Source organism: Ceratotherium simum, chromosome 8, assembly GCF_057802395.1.
Source record: "Ceratotherium simum simum isolate JZ-2026a chromosome 8, ASM5780239v1, whole genome shotgun sequence".
NCBI classification, from domain to species: domain Eukaryota; kingdom Metazoa; phylum Chordata; class Mammalia; order Perissodactyla; family Rhinocerotidae; genus Ceratotherium; species Ceratotherium simum.
Window position 1 is genome coordinate 16292570 of NC_141907.1, and position 19492 is coordinate 16312061.

At 36.0% G+C, this 19492-nt stretch overlaps 1 protein-coding gene across 2 annotated transcripts in view; it reads left to right on the forward strand.

Annotated features, from left to right (window-relative positions):
- SLIT2 (slit guidance ligand 2) overlaps positions 1 to 19492 on the forward strand; it is a 359630-nt gene that overhangs the window by 51026 nt on the left and 289112 nt on the right. The gene's annotated exons all lie outside the window — the stretch shown is intronic.

The following is a 19492-nucleotide window of genomic DNA, read 5'->3' on the forward strand; positions in this document are numbered from 1 at the left end:
TTGTCCCCTGCAGAGTTTTAGCTATGAGGGAAGAGGAAGAATCTTGTTCGGTCTCATGTCACACACAGTTACTACTACACTGTATTACAACTACTCAACACATGTTTGTTCCTTGAATGAATATTACTGTTCTTCCTCCTACCCTTGGTTAAAAGCCCAGCTAGATTTTTACAAAAAAATAAATAAATAAATGAAAGAAAAAGATGAAAAGGAAAGAAAGAAAATAAGGTGAAAGAGAACTCAAGATTGAACTAAGGCAGTGAAAATAGGTTATATAAGTGTATTTGAGGAACATTTCAAAAGACAACTCAAAGGTAGTTATTTGTGAGGGAATTGTGGCAGACTCTTACATTGGCCCCAGTGAAGCCCACCTCCAAGAATTCATGGGCTTGTGTAGTCCCTTTGGTTGAATCTGAATTTGGCCATATGACCAGCATTGGTTCATGAAACATTAGGAAGTGAGATGCAAGCATAGGCTTGATAAACACTTGCATTTGGGGGATTGTCCTCTTGGAATGCTTGCGGTTAGAGTGCACCTTCTTAGAACAGCTCCCACGCCATGGAAGCCCAAGAAGTGATGGAGAGAGGTCCGCATGGAGGAAAACCAAGATCCCCAGCCAACAGCCCATTCTTTGCTTCCAGACAGTCCCCTGTCAGGCCATTTTGCAACTTCCAGCCATCCCATCACCCCCCGCTGCTCCATATGAAGCATAAACACTGCCTGCTCAAACCATTGAATTTAAAGGGAAGGATTGGTTGTCATTTGAAGTCACTAAGTTTTGGCGTGCTTTGTTATGTAGCAATGTATAACTCAAACAGGAATCAAAAATAGCTTTAATATATGTGGACTGAATATGTTGGTGGGTTATGATACCTTCGTTTACCTAAGATCAGAAATGCAAGAGGAGTGTCTCCTTTACCTAGTACACTAGACTGAACTCCTGAAAAAAAGAATAAATATTTTTCCTGCATTTTTGCACATAGCGGATACTCAAACTGTTTGCTGAATACAGTATTAAAAGAAAGCCGTACTTTGGATAATGATGTGCCATTTGATCACTGTTAGACTGAGAACTTTCCAGGTGGCCTTCTTTTTTATTTTTGCTTTTGGTTATTGTAGATCCCTATGACCTAACATACTGAATAGTAACAGAAAGTGTAAACACACGTGTGTGTGTGCGCGTGTGTGCACACACACACACACACCAAAGGGGAAAACAAAATATTTGTTAAACTGAAACTAGCTAGATCACAAAACATTAAAAAAAAAGTAAGTCTATAGCACATGTTAAGAAGCTGAAATTAATGAACAAATTTCAGTAACATAGGATAAGCCAGGTTTATCCTTTTTATAACATTTAATCTAACGTATACAGAATACCATGTATGGGAAACCTATAATTATGCATACAGATTGTATACTTAGATTAGACAGTTTGGGGTTCCATCTGAATGAGAGGCAAATGATGTGTTTGGGGGTTGGTTACTACTTTCTGATGAAAATGTACAATGAGAAGTCCTAACTAAGTTATGATGCCCACATAGGATTGCTTCGGTGTGCGAAATTTTCAAAGCCATAATTTCTTCCTACCAAGTTTTGTATAATTCTTACACCTTCATTGCTATCAAAATTTCATTTGGCCAAGAACCAACCCTAGAACCGTGTTCATCATAGAGAAAAGGGGAGAAAAAAGTAAAATGGTGGAATCAGTTAAATCAATGAAAGATGATGAAAGGAAATGTTTTTTTTTAGCTTCTGAGACTTTAAAGCAGCAGGGGGCAGTAGAACATTTTGAGTATGGAACAGAGGGAAAGGACGACTGGTCAGTGGAGGACATTGACATCTCTCAGGAAGAGTTTTTTGTTTTGTTTTATGCATAAGACTCTTTTTGATTAAGCTCATTTTTTCCTGTTCTCACAATCCTGCAAGATGGGAATGAATAGTCATATATAGTCAACGTTAATAATAAATGAAACTCACCCTTTTAGAAAAATAGCTTTTGCTCCTTTCTCAACTAAATCAGTAAATAGAATTTGCTTCCATGCTCAGTCTATAATACCAATTAGTTTTTTAATTTGCTTTTCCTCTTGTGTATAACTTTATTTGAAAATCCTGATAAGTAGAGTAGAGGGATTCAAATTAGGAAGCATGAGAATTATAAGCCAGATAGTGAATTGAGGGTTTAATTTTCCAGTAGGTGTGTAGGTTTCTTTTCTCCGCAGTGTGAGGTCCTTATCCCACAATATTTTCTCATGCTTCTTATGCTCTAGCAAGTCATACCAAGCCAGTCTTTGTTCCCAGAGAAATCCTTTGCTCTCCTGCGTCTGTGCCTTTGCTCTTACTGAACCTTTTACCTAGGATTCCCTTTCTTGTATATCCATGACTCCGATTTATAATCAGTAGTTCAAATCATTTCAGCTTCCAGATTATTGGTGACCACTTCCAGTATTTCCCCAACCAAAGCAGCTGCATCCTCCATTGCGTTCTCCATAGCAATATCCATGCACTCAGTTTATACTACTCAATTTATACCTTATTAAAAAAATCATTTCAATAAAATTTTATTTTCCTCATCAGATTGTCAACTTCTTGAGCACAGAAATTCATCTCTCTGACACACACAGCACCTACTGTGGTTTCTCATTCTTAGTACACATTTGAGTTTGCTTGTTCAGTCCATAAATGCACTTATCCTTGATGAATCTCACCTGTTCTGCATTTAGGCATTCAAGAAGGTAGAGGTGAAAGGACAGGAAACTAACATTTATTAAGTACTTAATTGCTTACTAAGAAGTCTAATTTTTTGTGTCAGTTCTCTTTAAATCCTCATGGCAGGGCCGGCCCCGTGGCTTAGCGGTTAAATGCGTGCTCTCCGCTGCTGGCGGCCCGGGTTCGGATCCCGGGCACGCACCGACGCACCGCTTCTCCCGCGATGCTGAGGCCGCGTCCCACATACAGCAACTAGAAGGATGTGCAGCTATGACATACAACTATCTACTGGGGTTTTGGGGGGAAAAAAAATTTAAATCCTCATGGCAACTCTTTAAGATAGATAATGTTATGTCCATGCAGGTGAGGACATGAAGCTCACAGGCAGTAACTTGCCCAAGCTCACCCAGATAGTGTGAGGCAGAACTGGGATTTGAGACACCCCCGCCTCTCCCACCACTGCATAGCAAACAGTTATTTATTATCTACTATGTGCCACACAGTGCTTTACGCACTATTGATTCTACATTGAATAAAAAACTATCCCTGTCTTTGAAAGGCTCGCAGGAGAGAGATTAAAGTAATTATTATGACTCTGAGTGATAAGTGCTTGAAACGTGTCCTATGGGTACATAGCAAGGGGACCATTAGCTCTGCCTGGCGAGGCATGCACATCATGGAGAGCTGTAGGTCAGATTTGGGAGGTGATGGGGCCTTGGAAAATTAGCAGTTCACCAGGAGGAGAAGGTAGGAGGGCTCCTTGGGCAAAGGAAGGTGTCTAAGGTCAAGAAACTGGAGGGCATAGTCCAAATATATCAGTTCATTGAGTGGAGTGGAGTTTGGAGTTTGTGAAAGTGGTGAGAAGAGAGTGGAAGATGCTGTCACCTCATTGTAGGGTCTCTGGAGCCCTCCAGGGTGCCAATGGGCAACCTGGAGTGTTAAATCACATGAGTGCAGAGGTTTATAGTCTATGGATTAGATATCAAAGAGTTCGCTTATACTCAATCTGTAAGGCCAGACAGGAAATATATGAGAGGAAATAGCGTGGTGAAGAAAGCGTGGGCTTTGAAGTCAAGTAGAAGAATCCTTGAATCCCAGGCTGACACTTTTTAGCTACGCGATCTTGACTGATAACCCAACTTTTGTGAGTTTCAGTCACTCCTTCTGTAAAATTGGGATATTAAGACCCTCAAAGACTCATGGTGGGGATTAGAGAACAGACACAGCACCTGATAGACAGTGGTGTTTCGTAAACACAGGCTTATGTATAGGCTTCACTTTCGTACATATGGGTATACTTATAAAGATGTTGGTAAAGCACTGTTAAGTTTCTAAGACTATATGTTTTTATATATTGATGTACGAAGTAGTGTCAAGGTTCTAATTCTATACATACATATATGTGTATATAAACACAAATATATATATTTATCTTTATGTAATTTAGTGAAATTCTGTAAGGGTGGGAAAGTTCACACATTTTTCATTTTCTTACATTTACTAGTATGAAATAAAAATGATTTTGTCATTCTTCATTGAGTTCTATTTTGAGGGGTTTTGAGAATAAGTCTAATTGTGTGACATTCCTAAGACATTTTAGGCTTCTAACATCAAATTCATCATTGTTATTAATTAAAAATTGTAAACCATGTGATTCTTCTGGTTTATAAACCAGTTTCAAGTATGGAGAGTTATCAATAGTACAGTGCCTGTTACTGAAATAATGTTTAACAAAAGTCCTATTTGAGATATTTTTTAAGTCAAAATAGTAAATATTCTTATTACAATGAAGTTATTCTCATGTATTTCACAGACAACCAGTTAAAGTTTTTAAATAAGAACACTAAAATATGAAGGACTTCAAGGAAGAATTCGATGGGCTAGTAACTTCTCGATCCACTCACATCCCTACTTTCAGTGTCTGAATAAGAGACTGAACTTTCTTCCTGTTTATAACTCATCTTTCTGTTTTTTTCTTGATCCCCTCTGGTTTCTTTTCCACCAATTATTTCCATTTCTCCTACGTTTTTAACTTACTACTTTTTATTAACTCTTTTCCTCTGCCTGTAATGTGATCAAAGTTCTCCTGTTCTTAAAAAAATAAGGAAGCAACAAATAAAATCTCATTTTGTTCAAAGCTTCCCTAAATTGTTAAAACCTTCCAGCTCTCCTCTCTACAGCTAGACATCTTCGTATAATTATTTACTTACTATATATACTACTCAATTTCTCATTGATTCCTCAATCCACTGTGATAACCTCTGCTCTTTGCCATACCACTAAAGCTCCTTTTACTAAAATCACTGATAATCCTCCTACGCTCCTTTTACCAAATTCAGTGATCTAGTCTTAGTCTTCATCAGCTACAATGGACATAATTTACCATCATCTTCTCCTCATGCATCAATATATCCTCAAATGTCTTTCTTACTTTTTTTTTTTTTTTCTCTTTCTATACATGCTTTCTGGACAAGCTCAGCAATTTTCAAGTTTTTACCTACCCCCACTAACTGACAACCCTAAAATCTAGGTCTCCATCCCAGAACTTCAGATTCAAACACAAGAATATTTACTATCCGTATAAACTTGGATGAAACATTAACAACTCGAACTTAACTGGCACAAAAAATTTCTATCTCTGTCTTTCTCTGTCTCTGCTGATCTCCTCCTCCTTCATCCCCATCATGAATTTGCTCCATTCCCTCTATTTTCTTTTGCAGTTCCCAGCACCATCATTTCCCAAGTCACCTATGACACAAACCTAGGTCTCAGACTCAGAATCTTCTCTCACCATTTCCCCAGTAAACCTTCATCCCTGACAATTTTGACTTCTAAGTATTTTTTGAATCTTTCTTTTTCCTTTTCTGTCATGTTTACCATTGCCCTGGATTATTACATTGGTCCAAAATGGTCTTGCTGACTAGAGAGATGCTTTTCATCAATGAATTTGCCCCAATTGCTACAGAGTACTCTATCTCAAACCCAAGTTTCCCCATGTAATTATTCTGGAAACTCTTTCATGCTACTCATTCTCTAACTTAAAGTTAGTTTCCATTTATAAATCTTCAAAAGAAGAGAATGCATTTATTATTATCTGTATTCTCAGAAATTATCACGTGTAGGTAGTCCACAAATGCTTGAGAACTGAACTCGATATTTTATACTAAAATAATTTTGATAAAAAATAAACATATAGTAAGGGGCCGGCCGGTGGCATAGTGGTTAAGTTTGCGCGCTCCACTTCAGTTGCCTGGGGTTCGCAGGTTTGGATCCTGGGCGTGGACCTACACACAGCTCATCAAGCCATGCTGTGGTAGCGTCCCACATACAAAATAGAGGAAGATGGGTACAGATGTTAGCTTAGGGACAATCTTCCTCAAGCAAAGAGGAAGATTGGCAGTGCATGTTAGCTCAGGGCCAATCTTCCTCACAATAGATAAATAAATAAATGTATGGGAAAAGTTGGGAAATTAGAAAACACTTTTGAACTTGAAACTCTACATCCCATTTTAGAACCATGCTGTTATAACAAGATTATCTCTTGGATAATCTCTTGGATAACAAGATTATCCAAGAGATAATACTTATAACAACTTTTTCAAAGTGTGATGAAACGATTTTGAATATCTTTACCTTGTATTTGGATGGCAGCGTTATCAATTAAAAATGAGGTAATAATCTTAGCATAAGACTTGGTGCATTATAGATGGACATTCTTATTGTATTTTAAATACAAGTTGGTATGGAAACTTATAAGATTTTCAAGTTTTTACTAATTTTTTGTCAAACTTATATTACACACCATTCATTACAGGCAGTGAACAGTACTAGTTGGTTGGAAGGTTTTGTTTGTTGTGTTTTACTATTATAATTGAGAATGGACTATTCTTTATAGGCTATTTAGTAAATTATACAGAATATTGAGGCTTAATTGCTTGCAAAACTAACGTAGTTTTGTTTGGAATTTACTCTAAGTCACTATAAATGTGTATCCAATAAGTAACTTGAATTGGTATTCAGATAAAAGCATATTGAGTTTTTCTGGGCTTTCAATATCAGTTCTATTTCTGTAAGTATTTTAGCTTTCTAATACAAGGAATGCAATTTGAATTGTTTACTGCTATAAGCCACTGGTTATTTTCAGGCATAATGGAATAATGGTGTTTAACCACAATGTGGTATTTTCTAAAAGCACATGAAATATTTCATGAATAAGATTACCTAAAGAATTTAGTCTCGTTTTATGACCATGCCAGTTTAGGTGTGCAACATGAGAAGTTTGTATTTTCAGAACAGTTTCTCAGAGTGTTATTTTAAAGAAAATGAAACTCTTTCTTATAGGATCAGATATTGGGTTTCCACTAACTGTGTTAAATATCTGGTTTTAAGTTACACTATGGAAAATTTAGGTTACTCAGTTATTTAGGGATTTTAGTGTGAACCAAGAAGAGTTTAATAGATATAATTTAAAACTGTCACATATATGTGATGGTGTGACTGTAAATTCATTCTTTAGTGAAATACTAAGGATTTTATAATTTCACCTTGCTCAAAATGTCTCGGGAACTTTGTTTCTTGCCATCCTCTTCTCTCTCCCCCCTACAGACAGTTTGCTGTGTGGGCCGTCTGGGCCAGAAGGTTGGAGAAGGGATGGATGGCACAGGAGGGGGGCAGTGCTGGGATGGGTGGACCAGAGGTGAGACTGGAACATTCTCTTCTCTGAGGCAATAGGACTTCAGCAGCTTCTTTTAGTCAAAAAGAGAACTAAAGCTCAGAGGAGCAAAGTTTGATGTTTCCTATCATGATTGGATTTTAGAAATGGGAAATTTGGCTCCCTATATGTTCTTGCAGTCTGTAAAATAAATGTCTTTGTTGTTGTAAATATCTTTTAAAAGCACAAAGAAAGAAACAACGTGCTCGTATAAAAACATTCTTAAAACTCCTAGATACATCTCCTGGGAAAGAGTGTTAGTTTTAGTCATGTCAGTGGTTTATTAAATTGACGCTATTTCATGAAAATTAAATGAATGTCACTGTGATAAAATATTAGGATGAATTTATGAGAAATAATTTATTTATTTTATAGTCCCAAATAAGCATTTCTTTTTATGATTAAATCATATGAGTTTCCCATCAAATGAAAGGTAAATTGCCTTTTATTTGTCTCATATATACTTTATAACTTTATGTTGGAAAGTTATAAAAATTTTGTGGAGACGTATCTTTTGAAAATAGAAATGTTTATATCACAGAGAAGTACAAATTATTTTAAATTATCATTTTTTTTTTTTTTTGGTGAGGAAGACCAGCCCTGAGTTAACATCTGCCAATCCTCCTCTTTTTGCTGAGGAAGACTGGCCCCGGGCTAACATCCATGCCCATCTTCCTCCACCTTATATAGGATGGCGTTAAATTATCATTTTTAATTAAGATTTGCCAAAAGTTTTCATGAGTAATTTCCATTCATAGAATGTTATAGAAATTATATGTTCTAGTTTTAGATAAAATTAAAATACATATTAGAGGAAAAAAACCCAAAATATTATTTAGGGTAGAACCTATAATTGATATTTTCATCTCTCCTTAAATGGCAAATTTACAACAGGTTTTAATAATTAACTATTATTCTAGTAATAATTTTCGTGGGGTTCTGTCTATAAGAAAATGATTATAATTTTTGATGCTGAATTTTCAACACAGGGATTGTCATTCTTCAGCTATTTAAAATGTATTTGGTCAACGTTAACCTTTAATCCAAGCTTTATTGTCTTCTAAGAATGTTCCCTCACATAGAAGATTGACACAAAAGAAAAGAACTCTAACCCTAACCAAAGAATAATACCAAAGGTTTTGTATTACCATGGCAAACTATGTGGCTTTTGGGTAGGAGGGATTTTCATTTAATAGTGTTAGTCAAGTAATTCCATGGCGATATTGCATTCTAGCAGAAACTGTATCCACCAACCCCAAAACATGATAACTGCTGGTATTTTCACCAATAGTCTCTGCTGGCTTTTATCAATTAGCTGAGAGAGTTAGTGTATTTTAATATAAACAGACTGTACTGAGTCTGAATGTAAAAAAAAAAAATCCATCATTTTTGCCTGTGCAAGTTTTCTACCATATCTGCTAACTATAAACACATAGTTGAACTTGTGATAGCCAATCACTAATAATCCCTGGCAATTGTTATGAGAAATAGCATTTAAAAAGTGAAAGAAGAAAAAACTTAATGAAACCACTGCATGAATAAGAACATTCTGGAGTTATAGAAAATAGACGAATCAATGATAATCAAATTTTATTCTGTAGAAATTACTAAATTATGCCACTTAACAGTTTGGATATAGTTTTCTTTTGCAATTGTCCCTTTAAAGATTTGAGATTTAATTTACATACAGAGGTGCACACACACACACGCACATGCGCGCACACAAACTTGATTAATAAAGTTTATATCTTTCTTATTTCAAGTTATTATTAAATTTATTTTGTAGCCTGAAATCTTTTTATGCTTTTATTGTTCAACATATTTCTTTGACAATCTCTATATGACTGTGTTAGAATTTGACATGATTAAGAAATTTTTCACTTCTATGTTTGAGATAGTGTTTCTAGTCTAGTTGCAGGATTTTGTTCACAAACCACATTGATTTAGTTAATCACATTCTCTTGTAGTCTGTTGGCACAATACTTGGCTTTCTGTAGAAAGTAGCCTTCTGATTACTTTTAGCTTTCTATTTTATTTTCTTTTTAAATTTGTCCATTTCACTGCTGAAGTCTTAGAGCCCATATTTTCATAGCTAATTTTAGGCTCACAAAAATAGATATTTTATGTATTATGACTGCAAATAGAATGCTATTCTTGGTTTGTAGATCTCAGAGTGTTTCTCAGTCTTGGGGCAATTAAAGTTGAAAATTAGATGATAAGCATATTTCTGCCAATCCCAGGTCAGACACACATGCTGATAGGCAGGATGACGTAATGGAAAGTATCTGCCTCTGGCATCAGAAAAATGTGGATTTATATCCCAGCTCTCTTATTTATTGACTCTGTTATCTTGGACAACTTTCTGAGTCTTGATTTTTCTCATCTGTAAAATAGAAATAACAATATCTGCCTCTCAGGATTAAATGAGATGTTAAGCTGTGGTAAGGATTAGAAACACTAAATGATGGCAAAGTACAAACAAGCTTCCTTCCCACTTGGAAAGCAAATATTTAACAGTTTTAGGGGTTAATATATATACATACACACATTTATTCAACAAATTTCTGTATCCAATAAATGGATAGATATTTACTGAGTTCACACTGTTTGCCAGACTCTGTTCTAGATTTTTGAGAAAAATGATTTAACAAAATAAGGAGCCCTGTCTTTGTGGAGCTTAATATTTGAGAAAGTGAATATTGCAAACTTTCCTTCTTTGTCCCTAATGTTTATTTTAAACCATTTCAGCAGTCTTGGCTATCTGTTGTCTTGGTTCACACTATATGCATATTCCTATGAACTAATGGAAAGAAGAAAAAGTAAAACAGGATGGGAGTTATTTATTTCTCATATAAAAAGAAGTCTTATGAATTGATTCAAAAAGACAAACAACATAAGGGAAATTGAGTAAATGATATTAACACGTAATTCACAAAAGAAGAACTGCAGATGGCTAATAAATTCATGGAAAGCTGCCCAAACTCACCAGTAACATGGGAAATGCAAATAAAAGGATATCCGGTATTTTGTTAATAAAATTGACAAAAGGGAAAAATACTGATATTTTCCAGTGAAGTTGGTGAAGGTACGGGGAAAATAAGCACAGTTCTACATAGGGATGTGAATTGTAACTTTTTTGGAAAGTGATCTGTATTAGCTAGTAAAATTAAAAAAAAAAAATGTGATCATATCCCTGATCCAGCTGTTTCCCTTTCAGCAATCTCTGTTGTAGAAATAAAAGTACCAATATGTGAAACTGTGTTCTCAACACTGTACTACATTACTATGTGTAATAACAAAAAGCTAGGGGAAGAAAACCTTCAAGTCCCTCAATAAAGGGACATTTCAACACAAATACATTGATATGTAAAATATGTCTTCAAGGTATTCTTCATCAGTGTTTGTGACGGGAAAAATCTGGAAAAATCATGAATTTTCATCAATAATGGAGTAGTACAACAAAGTGTGGTGAACCCAAAGTATGCAGCATTATGTAAATATTAAAAATGATGACTTAGAGCTATTAGCATTGACCTCCATAGATATCTATGATATGTTGTTAAGTGAGAAAAGCAAGTAGGCTTGTGATGAACTTATGATGATCACATTTTAATTTTAATAATTCTGTATACATGGTTATTTCAAATATGAAGATGTTTTATGAACATAGAGAAAGACAAGGAAGGATGTCTACAAAGCTGTTCATATTCGTTACCTCAGTGTAGGGGTTGTTGATGGCAGACGGGAAGTCACGGCACTTGACTTTCTTCTTTCTGATTTATTTGAGTTGTTACAATTATCGTGTATAACGTTGTAATAAAGAAAGCAGAAATAGAAAAACTAAAATTTCAAGCTATTAAGAATGGCCTATTCATTGGTATATTCCTTAGTATGGAGTCCAATACAGAATCTGTTGTAATGCTTTGCATTATAGTAAGTTTTTCGTAAATATTTCCATCATTCGTTAATTGAAATAGATTGAGAACTCTATTTCCAAGGGCTTTTAACACATACACACATATATATGGATCTCTATATAATTTTTATTGGTTATTTATGATACTTTGAGGGCTATTGCATGCAAGATATCTTTGTCTAGAAATAATTTTCTTGCTTGGTTTGGGCTTTTATTTTCTTTGTGTAGTGGGAGTGAGCCAAGCAAGGATAGTAACAGAGCCCATAATAAAGTCATCTCCCTCTGGCTTCCTCCGCCTCTCCAAAAATGTGATCCGGACAAGACGTAATGAACTTGATGCATAGTTATTCCAAGGTTCATTGCTTGCTAAGCCTTGTGGGGGAAACAAAGATTTATTCATGAGTTTTTTACCTACAAGGAGTTTACAGTTCTGCAGGTTATAAACATGTCATCAATTCCATGTCACTTAATTTTTTCTCTTCAGCATAGATTAAGGTTTTATTGCATACTTATTATCAACTTTTACACAAAAGTCAAAACCTATCCATTCCTAACCCTTAAATGTATACTTAGTGAAGGAGACAAAGAAAAGGTGTGATCTCACTGAAAGACCAGCAGAAGATGTGTAAAAAAACAATAACTAAGGAGCCGGCCCCGTGGCATAATGGTTAAGTTTGGCGCACTCTGATTTGGCTGCCTGGGTTCCCGGCTTCGGATCCCAGGCGTGGATCTGCACCACTTGTCAGCCATGCTGAAGTGGTGACCCACATACAAGATAGAGGAAGATTGGCACAGATGATAGCTCAGGGTTAATCTTCCTCACCAAAAAAGACAGATAACTAAGATATAGAAGACAATTTAGATGTATGATAAAAATGGCTGCCACGGGCCTTATACTTGTTGGATCCGAGTATAATCAGACTTCGTATTCTAGTTTAACAAGCCTCACTTAGACTCATCTGCTAAAAAAAACTTCCATCTAATGAAACTTCCGTTCTTCAAGACCAGATTTTTAAGCAGAAAAAGTATTCTAATAGGCATATATTCCTGGGATTCTCATTGTGAAAATATTGGCTTTCATTATATTTATATTTTTATCTTTACATATATAGTATTCAAAAAATATAAAATTATATATCTATGTAATATAAAATATCGTATTAAATGTTTAATATATTTAATATAATTACTTAATATAACAATAACATATTTTATATATTTATATTTAGATGTTGTTATATGTTCTTTTGTAATAAATCTACTGACACCAGAATGACTGCTATGATTTTTTTTTACCTATGCTTTAGCTTCCATTGGTATATTATGTATTTTTAATTCTTGTGAGTATTTTTGGGTAACATTATTCTCTTATATTTCTGGCAAGATTTGGGCTTTTTCTTTAGGAATTCTTCCTATTTTCAAATTCATTGCTTTTGGTTTATTGTGAGCAAGGAAAGCAGATAACCAGGTTTGCTGAATTATTTTTAAAATAGGTATTAATAGACCCAGAAGGAAGGCCTGCAGTCATCTCCTATGTGTAAAATGTGTGGCCTTGGGGACAAAATGCATGAAATATTTTGACTGCTGGGGCTTTGTTATTTATTTATTTATTGCTTGTTTTTCTTACTAGTTCTCAGCCATATTCTGAAAAATTAAAGGTGTCAGATGATTTGCCACGGATATATGACATAATATAATATCTCCTTGAGTTTATTAAGGTGCTACAATTTGTGAGGTTTTCTTTCCACATACCTATCGCACAATCTTAATGACGACTCAGTATATTTAGGTCTAATACACAGAAAAGATGCTTCATTGTTGAGCTCAAATTGTAAAGAAAAAAAGATTTATCTGAGAGGCTTCAATTTCATGTAGAATTTTGCAGGCAATTTATTAAAAGAACATTCAACTTACAGGAACTCCTGGTGTCACTGGAAGGCAGCGTGGGAATTGGAGGTGCATGAGCTGCCGTTTCAGTCAGACCCGAGTTTGAATCATTGTTCTTTATTAGTTGATTTAGAGTGAGTTCTTTAACCACTCTGAGCCTCAGTTTCTCCATCTGTAAGATGGGATATCATTCCTGCACTTCCAAGTCTGTTGTGGAAAATAATACTTGTCAAGTACCTCTAGCTTCTGGCCAGGCCCTGTTGCTGTCAGTAACTGGTGGTTTAGCATCCAGTTGCTGCATACCGACACTATTTGTAATGAATTACTACTGCAAAGGTCAACTATGACACTGGCTGCAGGAATGTAGTTTTCAAAATCAGTGTTTTTTCTTCTCATTAGAAGATAAAAGAACAAATGGTGAGACAATCCTAAAGAATGTACATCTCTGAGTTGTGGTTGATTCTCAACAAAAGGAAAAAGAAATTTAAATCAAGGATTTCTGTTGGATTTCTAGCTATAGAGAAGAAGTATTTTCCACAATGCTGATATGTTATAATTTAATGATGTGTTCTTTGGGGAGATGGTCCATTTTTTGCACATTCATCATGGCTCTAAAACTGAGTAAGGATGAAAAGCATGTAGTGCTTGCCTTGTTCTTACATCAGAAGAATTTTTTCTTTTGTCCATTTTATGCTTGTTTCCAAAGGCTTAAAATGAAAGCTTTGTTTCTGCAATAATGGCTTAGTGTAGGCTTACATTGTTGATCCCCTCAGTAGATGCAATGTAATCCACTTTGGTAATGTGAATTTTTAAACAATCATTGGCCTTTGCCATTAACCCTTCTCTACTAATGATAATACTCTACAAAAACTACAAAGGAACTCAGGCCCAGCTTAACATTAGACTTGGAGCGTACTTAGCTGAATTTGCATTTCTTATTTTAGTAGCAGTGAATTGTGGAGCATATGTTGAACTTCATCAATACCAAATGTAGAATAGGTGATTGTGAAACTAATGTTCGAGTGCAAGCATTCAAATACAAACACGGGAAACTAGAAGAAAATAATGATGAAACGAAGCAAAAGTGCTTTCCAGTCCAGAATTCCCCTTCAAGGGGTTTTGGCTGCTGTTGCTTTTTTGCAATATTTTTTAACTTGACCTGTTGCTTTGCTTGGTTCATTGTAGTGCAAATGTCCCTAATAAAGCTGTACATGAGTCACTGTTTTTTCCTCCTCAGTTCAGGCTACTTGGATAATAGCGCACTTTGAACACAAGCATGGGAACCTATTGAATGTTTCCTGCATAAAGCCTTCAGAGGTTTGCTCAGCAGCTTGACATGTTTCTTTAGGAGGGAGAAATGGTAAATTAGCTAAGAGTAATTTTATTCCATGACATATTTCCAAACTAACTTTGAGAACACATTTCCACTTCGTGTTTGGATTCCACTTTGGGGACTTAGAAAAGGTTTCCTGAATTTGGTTTAAGTAATATAGATGGTGGATGGCTAAATTAAGATGTTCTTTAGGGATTTGTAGATATTTAAAGTTTTACCTAAAGTAGAGAGGACTTGACTGCAGTTCGTATTGAAGCTGCAGTACTGTATGCCTTCAGGGCTGTGGAGTTAATAAACAAAAGATCTGTCACTGAGCGTGGTGCACAGTAGGGGGTAGATGTAATTATATACTTTAAAGGGGAAAAGACTGTTGTTATTATTTTACATTTACTGAGTGCCAACATTCTGCAGTGTGCTGTACCTAACATAGAATTAGACACAGTCCTTGCCCAGTGGACTATCTATTTAAATTAGACACAATCTAAATATTTCTCTTAAGTAGTTCCTGTGTTTTCAAGTTTGTTACACAGTGCATTGTACAAGTACAGAAATATTATTGTACTTGCAAATGTCATTTAAAACTATGAAGTCTTTCAAAGACAGGTAGTAAAATGAGATGTGATTATTAGACTGTAAAATTGCTCATGTTTTTCAGGACTTCTCCTTTAACTGTTACTGTAGATCTAACTTGAAATGCAAAGCAGGAGAGGTATGAAATTTGGAAAATGGTGGATATATACTTTTGATTTTTACTTTGGAAAAAAATTGCAGCTTAACAATAATAATACCATTTTTTTACATAACTAGGTTTGGAATTATATTTATTTATGTGTTTTTTAAATTTATTTTTACTTTTTGTTTCTTTTTATTTTTGTGTGTGTGATTTTTAGTTAATTCCAGTCTGAAATTCCATGAGAGCCGGGATCACGTTGTCTAGCACAGAACATAGCATGTATTAGGCACTCATTAAATATTGTTGAAGGGATGAATGAAATGGGTTTGCAGATGGGTTTCCATGTCAATCATCATTTTCTCAGGATTCCTTTTTCTGATTTTAGAGACTGAGGGGCCAGTGCTGTACTGGCTTTGGGTCAGCAATAAAAAAACAAAAACAAACAAAAAAACCAAAAACATTCCTGGGAATACCTTCAAAGAGCCCTGTTTGGAATTTGTTTCTGATAAAGATGTTTCTCATCTCTCCACAAGGCCTAGGCACGTGATCCAGCAGGTCTTTGGGGGCTGTGAGAGTCCTCAGGATTGTGGCGATCCCCACCAGTGATCAAAAGGCCCTTTCACACCGGATGCCTGGTTTCAGGGAGGCAGTCACCTGGTCACCAGGTGACTTATTGACCTGTTGTGTAGGCGCACACAATGTCTATTGACTCAATTATAAGTCAGGCTGGTATTAGGGAAAATGTGCAGATAAACATAGAGAAGAATATACAAGTTGGTCTGTTTATGTATTTGTCCTGTATATTATGACCATTTTACGCCCACTGCTGTCTCCCCAGTTCCAGCATGTTCATTCAGTTCCGTCTTGATGTCACACAGTGCACATCGATTCTCGGTTGCAAGACTGTAGCTGTTCTCTCAGTAAGCAGAAATGAGGATCCTTGATATCGCAGTGGAATTATCCAGCCCTGAGTTTGCATCTCTGGCCTGCCATCTGCCGTCTGTGTAATCTAAATCAAGTCGCTTAACTTTTCTAAGCCCCAGGCTCCTTAGATGTAAAATGGGAATAATAATAGGACTGAGCCCTTAGAATTCGTGTGAAAATTAATCTAAGCTACATAAAGTACTTTGAACATAACTCTTCTATTATTGTTACTATAGATAATAATCCATTTATCTATCTTGTAGTGTCACGGTCAACTGTGAATATCAAAAAGTCTGTTGCATATATACTTAATATTTTAATTTAAAACACAAAATATTCATATTGCAAAGCGGTTATCATTCTGATCAGCCAGCAATGTAAATGTAAAGCTTAGGAAGTAGAGAAATGGTGCCCCTTTTTGACCACCACATCCACTCTGCCCACTTTGCCATGCCTGCTCAGCCTCTCCTTTAGGCTCAGTATGACCCTCTTCCTTCCGCTTGGCCTTCCTGCTAATTCCCTCTTGCCCTAGCTGCCTTCTGATGCAGCTGAACCCTAGTAATTCTCCACTAAAGCCTTGCCTTCTTATCCTCAGCAGTGGTCTCATACTTTTTACTTTGGTGAGCATCTGACCTAATTTCCTGAAATATTTCTTCGGTTTTCCTCAACATTTCTTCTATTTTCCTCCAGCCCTTTTTCCTCCCCTCCTTTCTCAGAACACAAAGAGTTTCTATAACTTTCAAAATCACTAATTGCGTCACACCCTCCATGTTCTGTCAGTTGCTCATCCAATCTTTGCACATCCTCAGTTTTTTCCCTTTTTCCTTGTTCTCTCCCTTTTGCCCTCAAGATTCCCTTCATCTGCTTGTCTCCCATTCACTTATCACACACTTGCTCTTCTCCCTGCCTCTTGGTGGAGATGATGTTCCAGATAAGACACTTGTCATGTCTTATCACCAAATCCAGTGGTCTCTTTAATCCCTTTTCTTCACCCTTACTGCTCCCTCTTCCTCATCTCTTTTTCTAAGTTAATAGAAGGATTTTCTTCTGTTTTGAGCTTCCTTTCACTCTCTCCTTCTTCTTCATTATTATCTAGGTCTTGCATTGTCAAATATTACATTTATGTACACGATGTACAGATCTGTATATCCCACTCCAATCTATGTTTCAAGTTCTAGGTGTGAACTTTATCTCTGACTGTGTGCTAGACATGCCCAGCTGTCTGTTTCGAGGCAACTCCACTCAGTCACCTAAAAGCCAAACTTATCACCTTTCCTCTGAACGAGCTTCTCCTCGTGGTTTTCCTGTTTCTGTTAACGAGCCCAAAATTCTCCTCAGAAGCCTAGGCTACAGACCACTGAGTCATTTGATAGTCAATTAGTTGCCAAAATTCTGCTGATTTTTCATCCACATCGTCCTTCATATCTACCACTTCCCTTGCTTTCTCTGTGCCTGGTTATACTACCGCTTGCCTCTGCTACTAGCAGGAAGTTCCTCCCTGGCCACACCATTTCTAGTCTATGTAGAAAATGAGAAGTCACAAAATCCAAATGCCTTCACCAGCCTTTCAAGGCATTGGCTTGCAATGACTAGCTTCTGACCCCATGGCCAATAAACCTAAACACATAGAGAATATTCTCTGACTCTAGGACCCAATTAGGCTGCATAGATTAGATGCCTGTCTGAGAGAATCCACAGGAAATACTGTATAAATGTGTTGCCCATTCACTGGATTGGAATCATGAGGGAAGATTCACAAAGTGGGAAGAACACAGGACCATCCTCCTCAGTGCAGGCCAACCAGATTCCAGGCTTGTGTTTCTTGCTCTCTTCTCTCCCCAGAACCTCTCCTTCACAGTTTAGCCCTTTATGAATGCAGGGTCCTCTATGCTTATCATATTGTTCATCTTTCTTTCTGCTAATTTAATCCAATCATTTCTTCACAGTCTAGATTTATGTCTCATTTCTGTGAAACTCCTCTGAAATGAAATCCCATAGTGTTTATTAATGGTGATACTATTTCTTTAAGAGTGATTGTGCATTATTCTCCTTAATCATTATATTTTACGTCTTATGCCCCAAAATAAGTTCTAGGAAAAGAAAGTCAATGTTCAAGCCCCATTTCAATTCCCCGTGGTGTCTAGCACAAGGCTGCTTTATAGTCTTTGATGATGAATTTTCAGGACTATGTAGACTAATGGTATTGAACATTCTGGGCTCTTCATTGCCCCTTGTCAATATGGCGTCACATTCTAACCACTGGTCTGAGGTACCTTTGTAAGAGAAATCTTCTACATCAGTGGATTACGTAGATAAGTACCATTTTAAAGATGCTTCAGAGTTTGCAAAGTACTTTCATAGAAATATATCATTAGATCCTCATAAAAATCCTGTGATGTAAGTACTTTTATTATCTCAATTTTGCAGGTGAAAGGACTAAATATCATAGTGTTTGAAAGTACTACTCTCTATGGGAGAGTGGGAAGACTGTGGAGATTAGAGTAAGAATCTCCCACATAAGCAGACATTAACAATTTAATTTTCTCTGTAGACGGTTTCAGCTGAAAAATATATTGTGATCTTGCATTTCCAGAGTATTTATCCATATCAAGATTCTGATATCTTACTTTCCAGGCAAGAGTAACCTAGCCTTTTCTGTTAAATGTAGTTGAAGAGAGTAATATAGATGGAGAAGAGAATGGACTCTGTCTTTGGATGAAGACATTAACATTTAAAGGACTGGAAACAATTATCAGAATAAATGCTTACCTGTATACACATTCATATTTAAACCTAACAGAAAATGAGAGCTTTAGCTATATAAATTGAATAAACAAGATTCAAAAAATATTTCTTTTTTACCTTATGGCAAATACACATAGATATCAGTATAAATCTTAGATTTTATTCAGAATTTTTCTGCAAAAGAAGCGGAAGAGGGAAAGAATCCAGTATATGTGCAGATACAAGAGGTCAGCCAAAATGGAACTTGCCCTTAACATTCTATGGAAAAAGAAATATTCCATTCCAGTTCAGTTGGCTGTAGACACCAGTTAGGTATAGAAAAAATGTCTGGTTGGAAGAGTCAAATTATCATAGGAAAAACAGGTAGACAGAAACGATTATAGGCTAAATTAAGTTCTATGTCACTTGAAGAATTACCATAACATAGTGTGTTGTTGATTTTTCCTCTTTAATTCTTCCCATGTGTCTTTAACAGTATATCGCGTATAGCGTGTGTTCAATTTATATTTACTGAACCATTTACTTTATACCTAAAACAATATTTTTAATTTGTAAGTTCATAACATGACCCTTAAGGCACTTTGGAGAACTTT